The sequence below is a fragment of the Lepeophtheirus salmonis genome, chromosome 8 (genome assembly GCF_016086655.4).
Source record: "Lepeophtheirus salmonis chromosome 8, UVic_Lsal_1.4, whole genome shotgun sequence".
NCBI classification, from domain to species: Eukaryota; Metazoa; Arthropoda; class Copepoda; order Siphonostomatoida; family Caligidae; genus Lepeophtheirus; species Lepeophtheirus salmonis.
The window spans coordinates 29,450,129-29,465,375 of record NC_052138.2 but is presented as its reverse complement, the minus strand read 5'-3'; positions in this window follow the sequence as shown (position 1 = coordinate 29,465,375).

Here is a 15,247-nt window from a genome sequence, read left to right as displayed (position 1 = left end):
CCAATCGAAATATTTAAATGGGTCTATTATTTTAAATGTCATGAAAAATTGCTTCTTGAAACAAAAATATTCAATACAAATTTATTTCAACTTAAGGTCATATCTAATTTTTCAAGGCAAACCCAGATAAAAAAAGGTCAATCTAGTAACCCTGTTAGAGTTTTCTGAAAATATAGTATGACGTCAAGTATTTTTCGCTGTTTATACCTATTATGCGTTTTTATGACATTGCGATAATTTTGTTAAAATAATACAGCTCGAAATGAGAAGGAAAAGTTGGTTGTACCTAAACATTAGGCAGCCTGCAATGTGACCCGCAGGCCATAAGTTGGACATGCTTTCTCTAACCCAATGGTCCCCAAACTCGAGTCCATAAGTCAATCAGTAGTGGGCTGCACAAGAATTAATTACTTATTTACATTATATTTATCATACAAGTCTGGGACGATAACAATGGGGGACTTATTACTTAATCTGCAGTTAGTACTTGAATAAGAAAATATCAAGTATACATGCAAATTACAAAAGATAATTAATTGTGCAATGTAGTTGTTCAATATTGTTGAGTGGATAGTTTTTTGCTGACTCATTGGATTACATGTTACTGTTCCAATTATATTTTATTCGCGCTATTTTGTCATTTGAATTCATACTTAATATTTTCTTCTAGCCCAATTTAGTAGTAAATACCCCTCTAATATAGTCCATGTCTAACTTGAGCTGTCTTTTATTTTGAAATGACCGTATTCCCCTCACTTGCACGCCAAAATTTACTATAGCTAGCAAAATGGGTAGGAAACAGGCTCTCATATGGTACCATCTAGGTGCAAAGAAATAAGGTTGGGTTCTTAATGATTTAGCATTACCGACAGTTTTTTTGTTTTCATAGTATATCTGACTTAGAACAATTGTGTGAAGAATTTCTTAATAAATTATAAGAACTTATTCCTTAATTATTAGTCTAATTATATATAATATATACGTCATACCCCCCCCAAAAAAAAAATATATTATATATATATTTAATTCCTCAATCATCGTTACTTATCAAAAACGGTCATAATAACCCCCTCAACTAAAAATAGAGTGTTTTTAGAATATTTATACATTTAGTCTAAACAGATTTGTTGATGCTATAAGAATCCGGGAGCATTCCTAAAGAGTCGAGCTAATCTCACTTCCACATAATTTTCTTTTGCCCATGAAGATTAAGTATTCTATTTTGAGAAGACCGTATTATGCCGCCGGGACTACGCAAAAGGGGCAGGAGAGCTCATTTAGATAGGCTGTCCATATTTTACTATATAAAAAAATGAATTGTGGCCAATTAGAGTAAGTTGTAGGAAATAGTATAAATATTTTGAAATTATTAAAATTAAAGGTTAAATTTTGATTCTTGTATATTATCTTTGATTTTGAAAAAAAAAAACTGATTTGAATCTTTTTTTAATAACTGTCTTTTATTTTACTACCATAGAAAATTTCTATTGTATATTTGATTAAGGACACCAAACGTCCTTTTTTGCACAAGTATTTTCTTTTTTTAACTCTCGAAAATCAACTAACTCCATAAAAAACCGTTCATTCCATCAATTTATATAAAATAAATAAAAAAACAGTTCCCTTGACACTATCAACAGTATGTAAAATAAGTACATGTCCGGGCAAATAAGTTTATTCAAAATATGGCAGCAAATATAATCCTTTTTTTAGATTAAAGTGATTGGCCCCTCCACTTTCAAACACGGCTCACAGAGCCTATTATAATAGTTTTTGATGAGTAACGGTAATGGAGTATAAATTCTACTCTAAAGAGCCTTACGTCTGTCAACAAAAAAGAAGAAAAAAAGAGTGCGCGTTACACGTATAGAGTAAGTAGTATTGCTTCATATAGTATACATACATATATAACAATTTTACCTATGATCAAGTTTGATAAGCTAACTAAAATTAAAAACCATTTATATACATATTCTTCAAAAGTTGATCAATTATTTCTTTTTCCGAATATTTGTTTAATAATAATTACTACCATAACCATTTATAATATATAGTTTCATGTTTAGCTGTCAAGACATACATTAACATATAGGATATATATGCAACTGTATGTACAGATGGAAAATAACCAAATATTCAAAAATTATGCGTGTTAAAAATGTTCTTCCTTAATAGTCTACATATATGTAATTGGTAAAGAATTAATCAGTGAATTAAATAGTGACAACTCGATACATAAAAGTGGAATTATATAAAATACTATAGACTATTTTTTTGTAATTAATTAATTTGTCTTGATTCAAATAAAAATTTATTCAATCGTTCATAGCTCTGCTCTCAATATATATATTTTTCTACGAGTACTTAAATGATATGCAATAATAATCTTTAGAAATGTTACAAATCATTTTCCTTGGATTGGATTAAAATTTTATTAAATCGCCCTTAGCACAGGTTTTCTCAACTTTTCAAGTTCGGCCCTTAAAATATGCGGCTAGAAAATGTGGTCCCCGAGACCTGTCATTAAGAGAAGAATATGTAATTTGATAAAATTCAACCCAGAGGCAAATAAGTTAGATTATTTGACTATATTGATCAAAAATAAAGATTTTAATTCAAAATATTTAAAAAAATTAATAAATACAACGAAGAAATATTGGAATATATTGTAAATATAAAATCAGCTATTTATTTACTTCTTGAAATGATTTTAATACTTTATATTTTATATATTATCTTTTTTGCAATAAATAAAGTTTAAGTGAGACTCATAAACAAACAACATTACAGTCTGTGGATGTGCAAATAGGTTTAGAAACGAATCAAATTCTTAATTTGACGGATGCACACTGTTCCTTGAGAAAAGCACGTCTTTTCTAGGTTTAACTTTACACACAGCAACTACAAGATTATCCCTCACATAAAGCTGCAATCTGTATCTGTTTTGGATATAAGTTAATACCAAAAAGGTATTCTTACATTAATAAGATGAGTCAAATGGTATAAGTCAATCTAAAGCTGCTTTAACCAGCAAAGGCTATTCATTCTGTTACGGAAATCCAGAATTTGTCAAGTGTTTTTAAATCAAAATCTGTTTTTTAGTGTTTGGTCAGAGGATATTTCGATAAGTGCATCTTTTTGATAAGACGACTGATGTTTAGCTGGTAGCAGTATGAGAGGAGTATCCAGTTAAGTTTTTGACTATAATATAAACTATATTCTTCTTTTTGGAAATCATCTTGCAACCCCTCCGTTGTGTCACCAAATGGATCGCTTTGGGAACCCCTGCCTTACTGAAATGGGATATAATACACCCCAAGATATATAAAAATCCTTCTAACCCCTATGAATCCACATTTTATCGTCAATACTTTCCAGAATACTCCTTTACCAATCATTCATATCATATACAATTCTACGTTTATCTTCATAGTACCTTGCTTAGGATTTATTCGTACATTTAGCAATTTCATAATCTAGGTTGAGTGAATTTCATTCACTGTTTCAATTAAAAGTCATTTCTATGATTTTCTTTTTGACTATTCTTATTTTTAATATGAGGACTCATGTGTACAACGATAGCTACAAAGTTATAATACTATTTTATATATTACACACAACCTCATCAAAGACTGATGGGCACTAAATTGATTCACAAAATTTGTATAAAGTAATGAATATTTAATAGAAATGTTTTTACTATAAGAATAACAAATTATATCTTTTTAAAATCCCAAACTCATCTTGATAAGATTTTCTTGAAATAAGAATTTATTTGTTCTCGTTTCCGTATATTCAAACAAGTATTTTAATTGAAATGAAGGGGTTCAAAAATTATACAAATTTAAATGATGTAATTATTATAAATGTTCAGCTGACTGTTATATGATTTTGTGAGGAGAAAATTAATTACCCCCATAAAGAGGAGAAACTTTTACACTTTAAATGGCATTAGTAAATAGAAAAAATATTACAATTTTATTTATCATTTATAAAAACAATCTACACGAAAGATTGGCGATAATGCTTTGTTCAGAGGAGAAGTTAAGAACGCGATTACCCATTAAATAATAAACAAAAAAGAATTATGAGTATATTCAACAACTGTTTTCTTTTTGATTTCTCGAAATAGTTTCATTCTTCATAGTCTATTTTTGTAATTTAAGGTCTAGTGTGGAACAAGTAACGGGAGAACCACTTTGACAGAAATTGTCAACTGATTTGGTAACTTTGCATAACTCCCGTGGACCTATTTGGAGTCGTTCTTTTAGATGGTGGCCCAACTGCTCGTAGAAATATTTTTTTTAAATTCAAAGTGCCCAGAAGTCCTCACCAAGAATCAAGCAAGAGAGATTCAATGATTTCCAGCTTGCTTCGGTATTTATTTAATTTTTTTGTTTAACTCGAATAAAAATATTTATATAAGTTCTCCACTAAAGGATTATTGTTTAATACATTCCTTGTCCATATTCAACACAATTTTAATTCATATTTATTCCCAAATGCTTACCCCATTGATGTTCTTCTATTCTCTTAATCAGTGTTCTGAACAGTTCCACACAGTTATTTAAAAAATAATTCCATAGTTTTTGACACAATACTAATCGATTTTTGGGCATTTTTTTATGGCTAAAAGGTTGCAAGAAACCATAAAGTTAACGACGAGGATGCTATTTTTTTAAAGTAAAATAGTTATGAAATGAAAGAAGGAATGAGAAAGAGAGTGGCGCCGTCTTGTGTCAAAATAGTACAACTCCCGGAATGCTAATATTATTTAATATTATGCTTATGTTACTCACATAGAAGGTGTTCTGAAATTTTTTTTGAACATGCTCCATTCTTCAATATATATAAATACGTTTTCAATTTATAAAATTTTCTTTGACTTTGTTAATTGGTAAACAGAGGTACAAAACTATCTATAATATTAGAGAAAAGGATGCTTTCTAATGGGTACTACATAATTTCGGACGTTTTTCAAGGTCTGACAGGAAGAACGGCAGAGAAAAAACTAATTTTAAGTTTCATATTATTAACTGACAGCATCAATTTACACTATTGAAGGCCAATGAGTCAACAACAAACAAACTTTAAAAAAAAAAAAAAAGTAAATGAGAATTTTTTGTGTCTTCTAAAATATAAAGAGCCCAATATTTCATCTAATTTAGAAATATTAGCCATAAATGCATCAAACTTTATTTTGACACTAATATGGCCTTTCAAATGCAGTAAAGTCCATGAAATCGACTTAAATTATATCAGGAGGAACATCGAAAAAGATGTAATAGTCTAGTTCCGCATCTATTTTCCCCATAAGCAATATCTGAAAACGGAGAAATAAATATTTTAAAATTGTGTAGCCTTTTTTATGTAAAAAAAATAATCAAAGAAATATCGTCAATGAACTGTGTTAATGAGGTAGTCCTATGTTGCAAAAGTTCTACTTATAATTAGCTAAATTCTTGTTCTAACTCAGATTTCATGTATGGAGATTGTGCAAAGGCCAAAATTTTAAGTTTCTTGAGTGGCAAATTATTTGAACTCACTAAATACAGCGCCGCCAACTTGGTACATGTGACGAAAGAAGGAACTGTATTTTTTTTTTACAAATGTTCTTTCAGTTGAGTCAGATTTAGACATATTGTGAAGCAATGTTTTTTCGCCTTATTTAAACTGGGTGGCGTATGCAGGGGGTAGGATGGAGGGGTTTTAACCCCCTCTCATATCAATAATTTTTTGCTATATTCAAAATTGTTTTTCCAAAAAATTTAGTTTTTTGTGAATAAATATACATGTTTGAAATTTTTTTGTGAATCGCAGTTGATTTTTAAATTTTTTTTGAAAACAGTTAATTTTTTTTTAATAGCTATGAATTTTTGAATTTTTTTTTGCAAAAAATTAATCTTATTTCTAAAAATTTAATATTTGAAATTTCATTTTTGAAACTTTTGTAAATAGCTAAAGATTTTTGAAAAAAAAATTCAAAAAATGTAACTCTTTTAAAATATATGTGAATATTTAATAATTTTTGTGAATAGCTATGGATTTTTAAGAAAAAAAATTATAAGATTTGAATTTTTGGATTTTTTTCAAAGAAATTCCAAAAACCAAGACCCCCCCCAAAAAAAAAAAAAAATAATAATAATAATATATATATATTCCTGTGGGCATCCCTGATAAAGTACTGAGGTGGTTGAGGGTTTGTCTGTGTGTATAATATTTATGCAACTTTTAAGAACAATTTGAGGCACCTCCGAAGGAATAATCTGAAAAATAAGGTATTCATCCTATATTGAATTAATGTTATTAATATAACTTCAATGAAGGAGACTTATTTAATTTATACCTCCTTCTTTGGTTTCTCCTTTAAATAATGGTGGCAACAAATATAATTTATAAAATGTCGATATGCTAAGTCTATATTATTATAGAAAATAATATGATATTTTATTAGCTTTCTTTAATATAGGGTGATTCAAAACGAGCGGCTTTTTCCAGTAGGGATTTTTTGACAGGCGCGCGCAAGTTCTGTCAAATTCATACGTCATTTTTACTCAGTATTGTTTTCCAATTATTCATGGAAAGATATACGCCACAACAGCGTGTACAAATTGTTCAATTATACTATGAAAATCAGCGTTCTGTGAAAGAAATTTTTCGCAAATTACGCCCAACTTATGGTCCACATAATAGACCTTCAGAATCCACAATTCGCAGAATAATCGAAAAATTTGAAGGGGCAGAAACTTGCTGGGATGTCCCGTCGTCTGGTAGGCTACGTATAGCTCGCAGCGTAGAAAATTTTGTGGGTGTAGCCAAGAGAGTACCCGAAGATCGTGAAGAGTCGATTCGCCACCGCTCTCAACAACTTGGCTTGTCGTATGCCTCAAATTGAAGCACATAGTCTCCACGATACTTGGTTCCAGCAAGACGGTGCCACTTGCCACACAGCGCACGTAACAATGGACTTATTCGAACATCATCTTGGTGAGCAATTAATTTCACATTTTGGCCCAGTGAATTGGCCACCAAGATCGTGTGATATCCCACCTTTGGACTTTTTTCTTTGGAGCTACGTAAAAGCAAAAGTCTATGTGGATAAACCAGCGACGATTGAAGCATTGGAAGCAAATATTGAGCTAGTTATTCGTGAGATTCCGGTCACAATGCTCGAACGCGTCATCGAAAATTGGCGTGAAAGAATGGACCATTTAAAGGCCAGTTGCAGCCAACATATGAAGGGGATTATTTTCTAGAAATAATTGTAAAGGATTGTTTTTTCGGTTCATAATAAAGTTTTGACCATAATATAATATTTTATGTGTTTTATTTCTACAATCCAAAAACCGCTCGTTTTGAATCACCCTTTATAAGCTATCCTATCCTTTCGAGAGACAATATACCTAATAAGCATGAACAATCAATATCTAAGCTTGATCGTAGGCATCCTCAAAGGATATCTACACCTGCATTTAATTATGATTAGTGTCTGAATAAAAATCAATAAATTATTTTTATACTTTATTTAGAAATATTGTCTGTGACTACATAAAATGTAGTGTTAGACTCGGTCCGAGATCGATTTTTTTGGGTTTGATCATAAGTGATCTACCGATTTGCGGCTATAAGGATTACTGAAGTAATATGAGACACGTTTTTTTGAAAATCAAATATGTTTTTTAATTTATTATAGTAATGTATAATGATGACAATCGTGTGTATTTTGGACGTGTTAAAAAACACAAAAAACAACATGGTAACCCTGAAAATTGTAATAATGTTTTGGAGAAGAGTAGTTTAGCTATAATGGCGTTTAATTACATCAGCTACAATCAGCTCTAATAAAGGAGGAAGGGAGAAATAAATAAGAAAGGACATTGACAAGAATTACTCCGATATCGATCCCCAGTTCTACTCTATGTCCAACATACAAAAATAAGGATTCTACAAATCCTTAAGATGTATGAGCATCACAAATTTTCAATCAGGCTTTGAATGTAACAGGAAAAGAAAAGTTCCCTACTATTTGGAAATTAAACAATAAGGACAACCAGCGGAATCCACAGGATCCTATTAACAAAAAAATTTCAAAATCTATAGTTATTCACAGAAAATTACATTTTTGAAAAAAGTTTCAAAATTACATTTCAAATATTTAATATTTTTGAAAAAAGTTTCAAAATTACATTTCAAATATTTAATATTTTTGAAAAAAGTTTCAAAATTACATTTCAAATATTTAATATTTTTGAAAAAAGTTTCAAAATTACATTTCAAATATCAAATATTTTTGAAAAAATTTCAAAATTACATTTCAAATATCAAATATTTTGAAAAAAGTTTCAAAATTACATTTCAAATATTTAATATTTTGGAAAAATATTTAAACAATCCATATCTATTAAAAGAAAGTTATAATTTTTTTTTATATTTGAAAAATTACTTTATTTTGGAAAAAAAAATTCTAATTAAATTTCAAATATTAATTTTTTTTTTTTAAATTGAAAAATCAATAGCTATATATATATTTGGAATTTTTTAACAAAATTTGATTTTTTTTTTTTTTTTTTTTGGAAAAAAAATTGAACAGAACAAAAATGAAATTTAAAATATTAAGGTTTCGAGTAAAAAGTCAAAATTTCTTCATTGGGGGGGGCTATATCTTTTCCAGCTCTACCTTTGCGGACGCTCCTGACAATAGCGGAAGAAAAGAAAATTAATTCTTCAGATTACCAATACAAAAAAAAAGTCAGGCAGAAAAAAAAAGAAAAAAACACCATTTTACTTGATAACTAGTTATGTAGCTAAAACTTTTCTGTCTAACTTATCTCTAACACACAAAATATTTAAAGTTAGAGGCCTTTTTTTTAAAAAACCTGCACTTGGGCCACATCCCCCCATGCTCATGGTATTATAGGCCACCCATGTTAAAATAGTACAAATGAAACTAACATAGTTTATTGTTTTTATTTAACTACTAATTAGGTAATAATGTATTAAAGGTATTGTATGATTGATAAAATGGACTTGACAGCACATTTACTGTGGGTAACAAGTGGTTTTTTTTTTATGCTCCATATAGTCTACACCTCTTATTATGCAAAGTTTGATAAATGCACAGCGAAATTCGAAGTTTTGCCATCTCTGAATGTACCTCTTACAAATTGAGGATTGGATTTGGAAGCCTCATAAAAAATTCAGAAACATCCACAAAGCCATGGCCAATATTACCCCAGAGAGTCATTTCATATATTTTATTATGGTACAAAAATCATTATTATCTGAGAAACGAATGCTTATTACGACATAATTCTCCACTTTTTATTTTCTGTTAACTATTTGATCCTTGTTATTATACCAAATTATAAAATATAAAAAATCTGTGAAAAAAAAGTTAAAAAGGACTTCACATGAGTGGCATAATTAGCTTGAATTCATTATGGCGCAAATGTCATTTACTGTCACATGCCAAAACAAAGTAACTCTACCTAAAATAAATAGTAAAGTGTATATTAAAATGTCTCATATTACGCAGTGCCCTGCTACTCGAGTCTGTACATGATTCATATACAGGCTTGGACATTGAACGGAAAAAAGGGCGGCGTTCAGTTCATTTTTTGAACGAATGGAAAAAAATATGATCGGCGTTCATTTTGAAGTTTATTTTCTTATTGTCTATAATGGGTAACTTTTTGACTATTTTTTCAGAAGATTACAACATTTATTTTTCTGGATTATGGATATAATTATAATTACTATCTTTGATGGTGGCTAAAATGTAGTTTTAAATATATATTAAACAATGATATATCTTTCAATGTAGTACAACTTTCAAATACTTTGTACATTGACTACTTTCTATGAAATGTCTAACCCTAACCCCCCATTTTTAGTTTGGATGAAGAGGCTTTGATTTGGCTGAAGAAATCATTTCCAGACATCACAGGATGAATAAAGAGACTAATCGAAGTAATTAAAATAGGGTGAGGAGGTTATTGTAGTTCAATGGAAGGGGATATGAACTAATTAAGATTGGAAGACACTCAAATTTATTCATTAAAATGAACATAAAAATAGGGGATTAGCATATCTGTACTTATGGTCCTTATATACATTAATGTTTGCATAGTGCCTCTAAACTTAGTTGTATTTCAAAAAATCTTGTTAAAGCCATTAAAAACAGATCAGAGGCATCTCCAAATTAAATCAACCAGAAAATATAAAATGAAACCCGACTAGGGCTGACAATTAGAAAATAAAGCTCGACCAAGCTCAAATGTTATGGGCCTAACTATTTATTGGAAAAATTGAGCACCACCTAAAAGTCGGGTTTGGACCGGGCTCACTTTTTTCGCACGAAGTATGGCATCCACTGAATGAACGACACCCTTACCATTTGCCTATATTGTCTTTGCCACGGATTGACCTTTCTAGTAAATAAGGTTACTCTGAAAAAATATGTCTGTTCAGCAGTTTTTTAAAGGAGGTAGGCTGTTGAAAATAAATTGGAGGTTGCCTTGAATAAAAGTACTGCCTTTAGACACTTTTTGAGACTGACGTAAAAACTGGCCAAAATACTATTTTGAAACTGTTAAAAAAAAGGATACATTGGACACCATTTTATAAAAATTGAAAACCTCATTTTTACCAGTTTATTGGAGCCCTGAATGTACATTTCGGGAACCTGGGAGTGCCTGTTTTTCTTATAGTAAGCTACGCCCTTGAGGCTTATTGAACTGTATTGAGATACAAAAAGTGCTTTATATATAAATGAGTATTTTGTAGGCTGGACTTTTTATACTAGACAAATATTAAATGAATAAATAAATAATTCAAAAATGAACGAAGGAACGGAGACAAAAATGATCGAATGAACGTCGAACGGAAAGTTTTTACAAAATGAACGATTCAACAGAGAAAGTGTGAACTTGTACATGCTTGGTCATATCTATATATATTCTTTCCTTGAAATAGTGTTGTAACTACTTCGGTCGAGTTGTTAAAGTAGACTCGAATCAATAAATTCAAAGGAAAAGATAAAGCTACAACATACGATTTTAATGAGTATAATTGTTTTTGGGATGCGTCAATAACGGCCTCGACTCGGCTTTGGAAACAGGAGTGGGTCTTAATGGCAGCCTCCTTTGTAAGTTTCCGGAACTTCTCCCCCAGATCCCGCACATCAGCTCGGATTTTTTTCCATGCCAATCTCCTCAAGTCTTTTGAGGGCCTTGCCCTAAGAAAGATATTGAGGAAATCAAAAAAAGGCAGACTGCACAGAGAACTATAAAAAACGCTGGTGTAAAGAGACTTGTGAGAGTAGAGAGACAACTTTGATACCAGCAATGAAAGAACCCCATCTCCTCCGTTGCGAAAATCTTTTGAACGAGTCTTTTCAGCTCTTTTGAACTCTTTTTTGTCACTTTTGACCCACAACAGTGCTGGTGCCAACCCTCTGAACATGCACCACAAAGACCTGCAGTGTCCGTTATCCAATACTGAGGCCCACATAGCCACTGTTAGCCAGCACTGGGACGCCATGGCAGATGACTACATCTGCATCGAGTGCCAGGCCTTCTGCCGCCATTTAGAGCCCATCATTCCCACTAAGGATGGCTAAGTTAATTATTAAGAGAGCTCATACACACATCTTTTTATATTATTAATTGTATTGAAATTCTATTCTTAATTAATAATTATGTCTTGTTGAAGTTTCAAATTCAAAGTGTTCAAATTTTAAAGGAATATGTTTACTTAGTTGTATTATTTACTATTTTACGTAACAGAATTACTTGAAAAAGAAAAAACACCCTCAATGACGTCGAAAGTAATGATTGATTTTGACTTCTTGAAGGAGCAACAAGTGGGATTGGACTGCATGTGACCGGACTAAAATGGAATGCGGTCATATATAAGAACCGAAACAACACTATTCCTCTCTCTCCTAAGCCCCTACACATCTCACTGATCAGACAAAGAGTCCTTTTCTTTTTTAATCAAATGAGTGAACACAATAGTTACTGCTCTTCTTCCAAAATTTATTTTTTTGTGGCGTTATTTTCCCGAGAACATAAATATTCTTTAAAAAAGATAATTATGGATGTTTGATAGAACTGTAAAAAAGTATCTCCTGCCGGTATGTTACAAAAAAAAAAATCGGAAATGAACGAAGTCACCCTAACAATTTGAATCATATTCACAAGGAGAGCCGATTAGTTGGCATTGCTTTTAATTATATTAGCTGCGAGCAGATATAAGAGAAAGCAAATAAAAACAAACCTTACTCCGAATCTAGCAAGGACATACACAGAAATTACTCCGATGTTGATCATCTGAGTCCAATAAGGGCATTCAATTATAACTCCCCAACCAATCTTCTGTGTTAATCTCCAATATTTAGATGTACAGACTAAATGTGGAAGGATAAATTGTCTAAAGACTATTAAAGGACAAAATGGCGAATGAACAAATGGTCGAAAAGATGTTTCTTGGAATACATTCCTAAAAAGTATTTGAAATTTAAAATTTCAATATTTTCTAGGAATGTATAAAATAAAATAAAAAAATATGTGCCAAGTATTTTTATATTCTAATGCATGATTTCCTAATCTGGGGCACATGTACCCCTAGAGGTACATTTAAGATTTTAATATAAAAAATAAAAAATTACTTGATCATATTGAGTTTTTTTAATTTTTCATACATATCAATATAAATTTATAAAATTTCTTTAAATATTAATTTTATAAGTCATGCATTGAATATTGCTAAACAACTTATGATTAGTCATGATAATATATATGGGAAAAGGTCAATCAAACAATTATTTTAGATGGTTTAGTTTGATATGGACTTGCATCCTTCCTCATCACGAATAACCATTTTTAGTTGTACACAAACAATGAAACAGTGTGGTTGTGTTTTTTTACAAGCAAATGCAATTACTTGTGTGGTCACGAATATGTGGCAATTTTTATGGTGGGTTATGTTTTAATTATAAATTATTTTCAAATATAATAATAATAAAATTGTAAAAGCATATTTTGAAGTTGCACTCATGATTGTTAAAGCAAAGAAACCTCATATGATGGGTGAAAATATTGTACTTCCATGCGCAAAATAAAAGATACGATGCGTTATTGATAAAGAAGCTTCAAATAAATTGAATGCAATACCTTTATTGAACAATAGAGTGCAAAGGCGTATTATTGAATTATCGAATGATATTTTGCAACAAGTTATTAATGAGGTTAAAAATTACAAAATTGGATATACAATTCAATTGGTTGATACGACTGACGTAACAAACTATTGCAAATTACTTGTATTTGTTTGACATGTTAGAGGTAGTTGAATTAAGGAAGAGTGATTGATAAATACAGTTCTTGAAGCCACAACATAAACTGAAGATTGTTTTGGAGTAGTAAATTCATTTTTTAAACAGAATGGATTGACATGGCAAGATTTGAAAAGATGTTATATCAAATATTGCAGAAGCAATGTATAGAAAAAATATGTTTTCAATGGCATTCTCTTGGATGTTGCCCTCCATGTGATCCATCGGTATGCTTTGGCTTGCAAACTGTTGCCCGAAAAGCTATACAATGTATTGTCACAGATAATCCAAATTGTCAATCATATCAAAGGAAGTGCCTTCAACTAGAGGCTTTTTAAACAACTATGCGAGAATAGTTGTATTTCTTTATCATGTTAATGTACGTTGATTCTCTTGGGAGAATTCTGTGAAAGGAGTGTATGAACTACGAAATTAATTACTTCACCTCTTTCAATACTCCAACATTTCATTACTCATTGAAAGATAATTTATTCCTTTTAAAACTTGCTTGTGTTCTTGACATATTTGAAGCTATAAATTTGTTGAAAATAATATCCAAGAAGTAGATGCAACAATTTTCAACTTTGAGTCAAAGCTCAAAGCTTTTCTTAGCCAAAATTCTTGAATGTAAAAAAAAAAGCCAAGAATGACACATTGACTATGTTCTACATAGTGACATATTTGTTGAATTTTAGGAAAAAAATCTTGAGATGAAGACTTTCACATTGAAAACATTAATAATTTACAATCTTCCATAATTGGAAACCCAATTCTAGGTTATTTTTCTACTCTTGATGACGAATTTGTAAAGCTCACAAAATAATTCCGGAGCCCACTGTTTGAGTAAAAATCCGCTCTTTGCCGACTTGTTTTTGTCCATGTAAGTTTTCAAGGGAATTAAAAGCAAGTAGAGGTAAAATCTAAAAACAACTGAACACAATATTCGATGTTCAGTCTCAAAAATAAATACTCTGATATTTTAAACTTGAAAACTAAAAGAAAGTCATGGATTTTATTAAAAGGATTATAATATCTGTTAACTAAGTTGATTTTAAAGCCTTTTTTGTATAGATAACTAATTAATTTCGAGCCCTAAAAACGGAATGTATCGTTAAAATTCACAAAGGAAAAAAATGAATGGAATTTTTTTATTTCTTGATTTTTTTTAGTTTTGAAATTGAAATAAAGGAAATACATGTTCTGACAATTAAATATATATATTTTTTAAAAAGAATTATGATACCGTAGTAGTTGTAGTTTCCTCACGATTTCCTATTTAATACTGCTCTCTTGATATTGAATTTCAGAATCCACTCTCCCTCTATGGTCAATCTCATCTCTTCCATATTTTGGGTCACTTTCTCAATTATTTGTACTTTCCTATATTGGATCTTGTGGGCACCGGTGAAATGTAATCCAGTAGATTCTTCTCCTTTATTGATGTAATCAATATGTTCTCTTACTCTGTATTTTGCTCTTCTTCCTGTTTGGCCTATATATATTGGGCTCCATATTTGGGTTTTGGGCAAGTAATGAAATACAGGGTGTCCACGATAAATTGGAACTATCTTAAAATTCAACCTGCTTGATAAAAATGGAATTTGGAGTGTATTTGTTAATATGAAAAAATTAGACATTATATTAAACAATAAATTTATCCAACATGTCCTCCCTCAGCAGCCACCATCTTCTCCATCCTGCCCCTAAAGGATTTGAATGCCCTGATGACTTCCGTGGAATCAGGGCATTCCACTCCTCGTAATGGACCCCTTCAGGGCCGCGATACTCTTGTGACTGACCTTACACACACCTCCCTCTCCAACTTCCCCTACCAGTAGGAATCACACGGATTGAGGTCGGGTGAGTTGGAGGGCCAGGTGTTGCAATCCCAGAAAGTGATGTCGTGGGAGT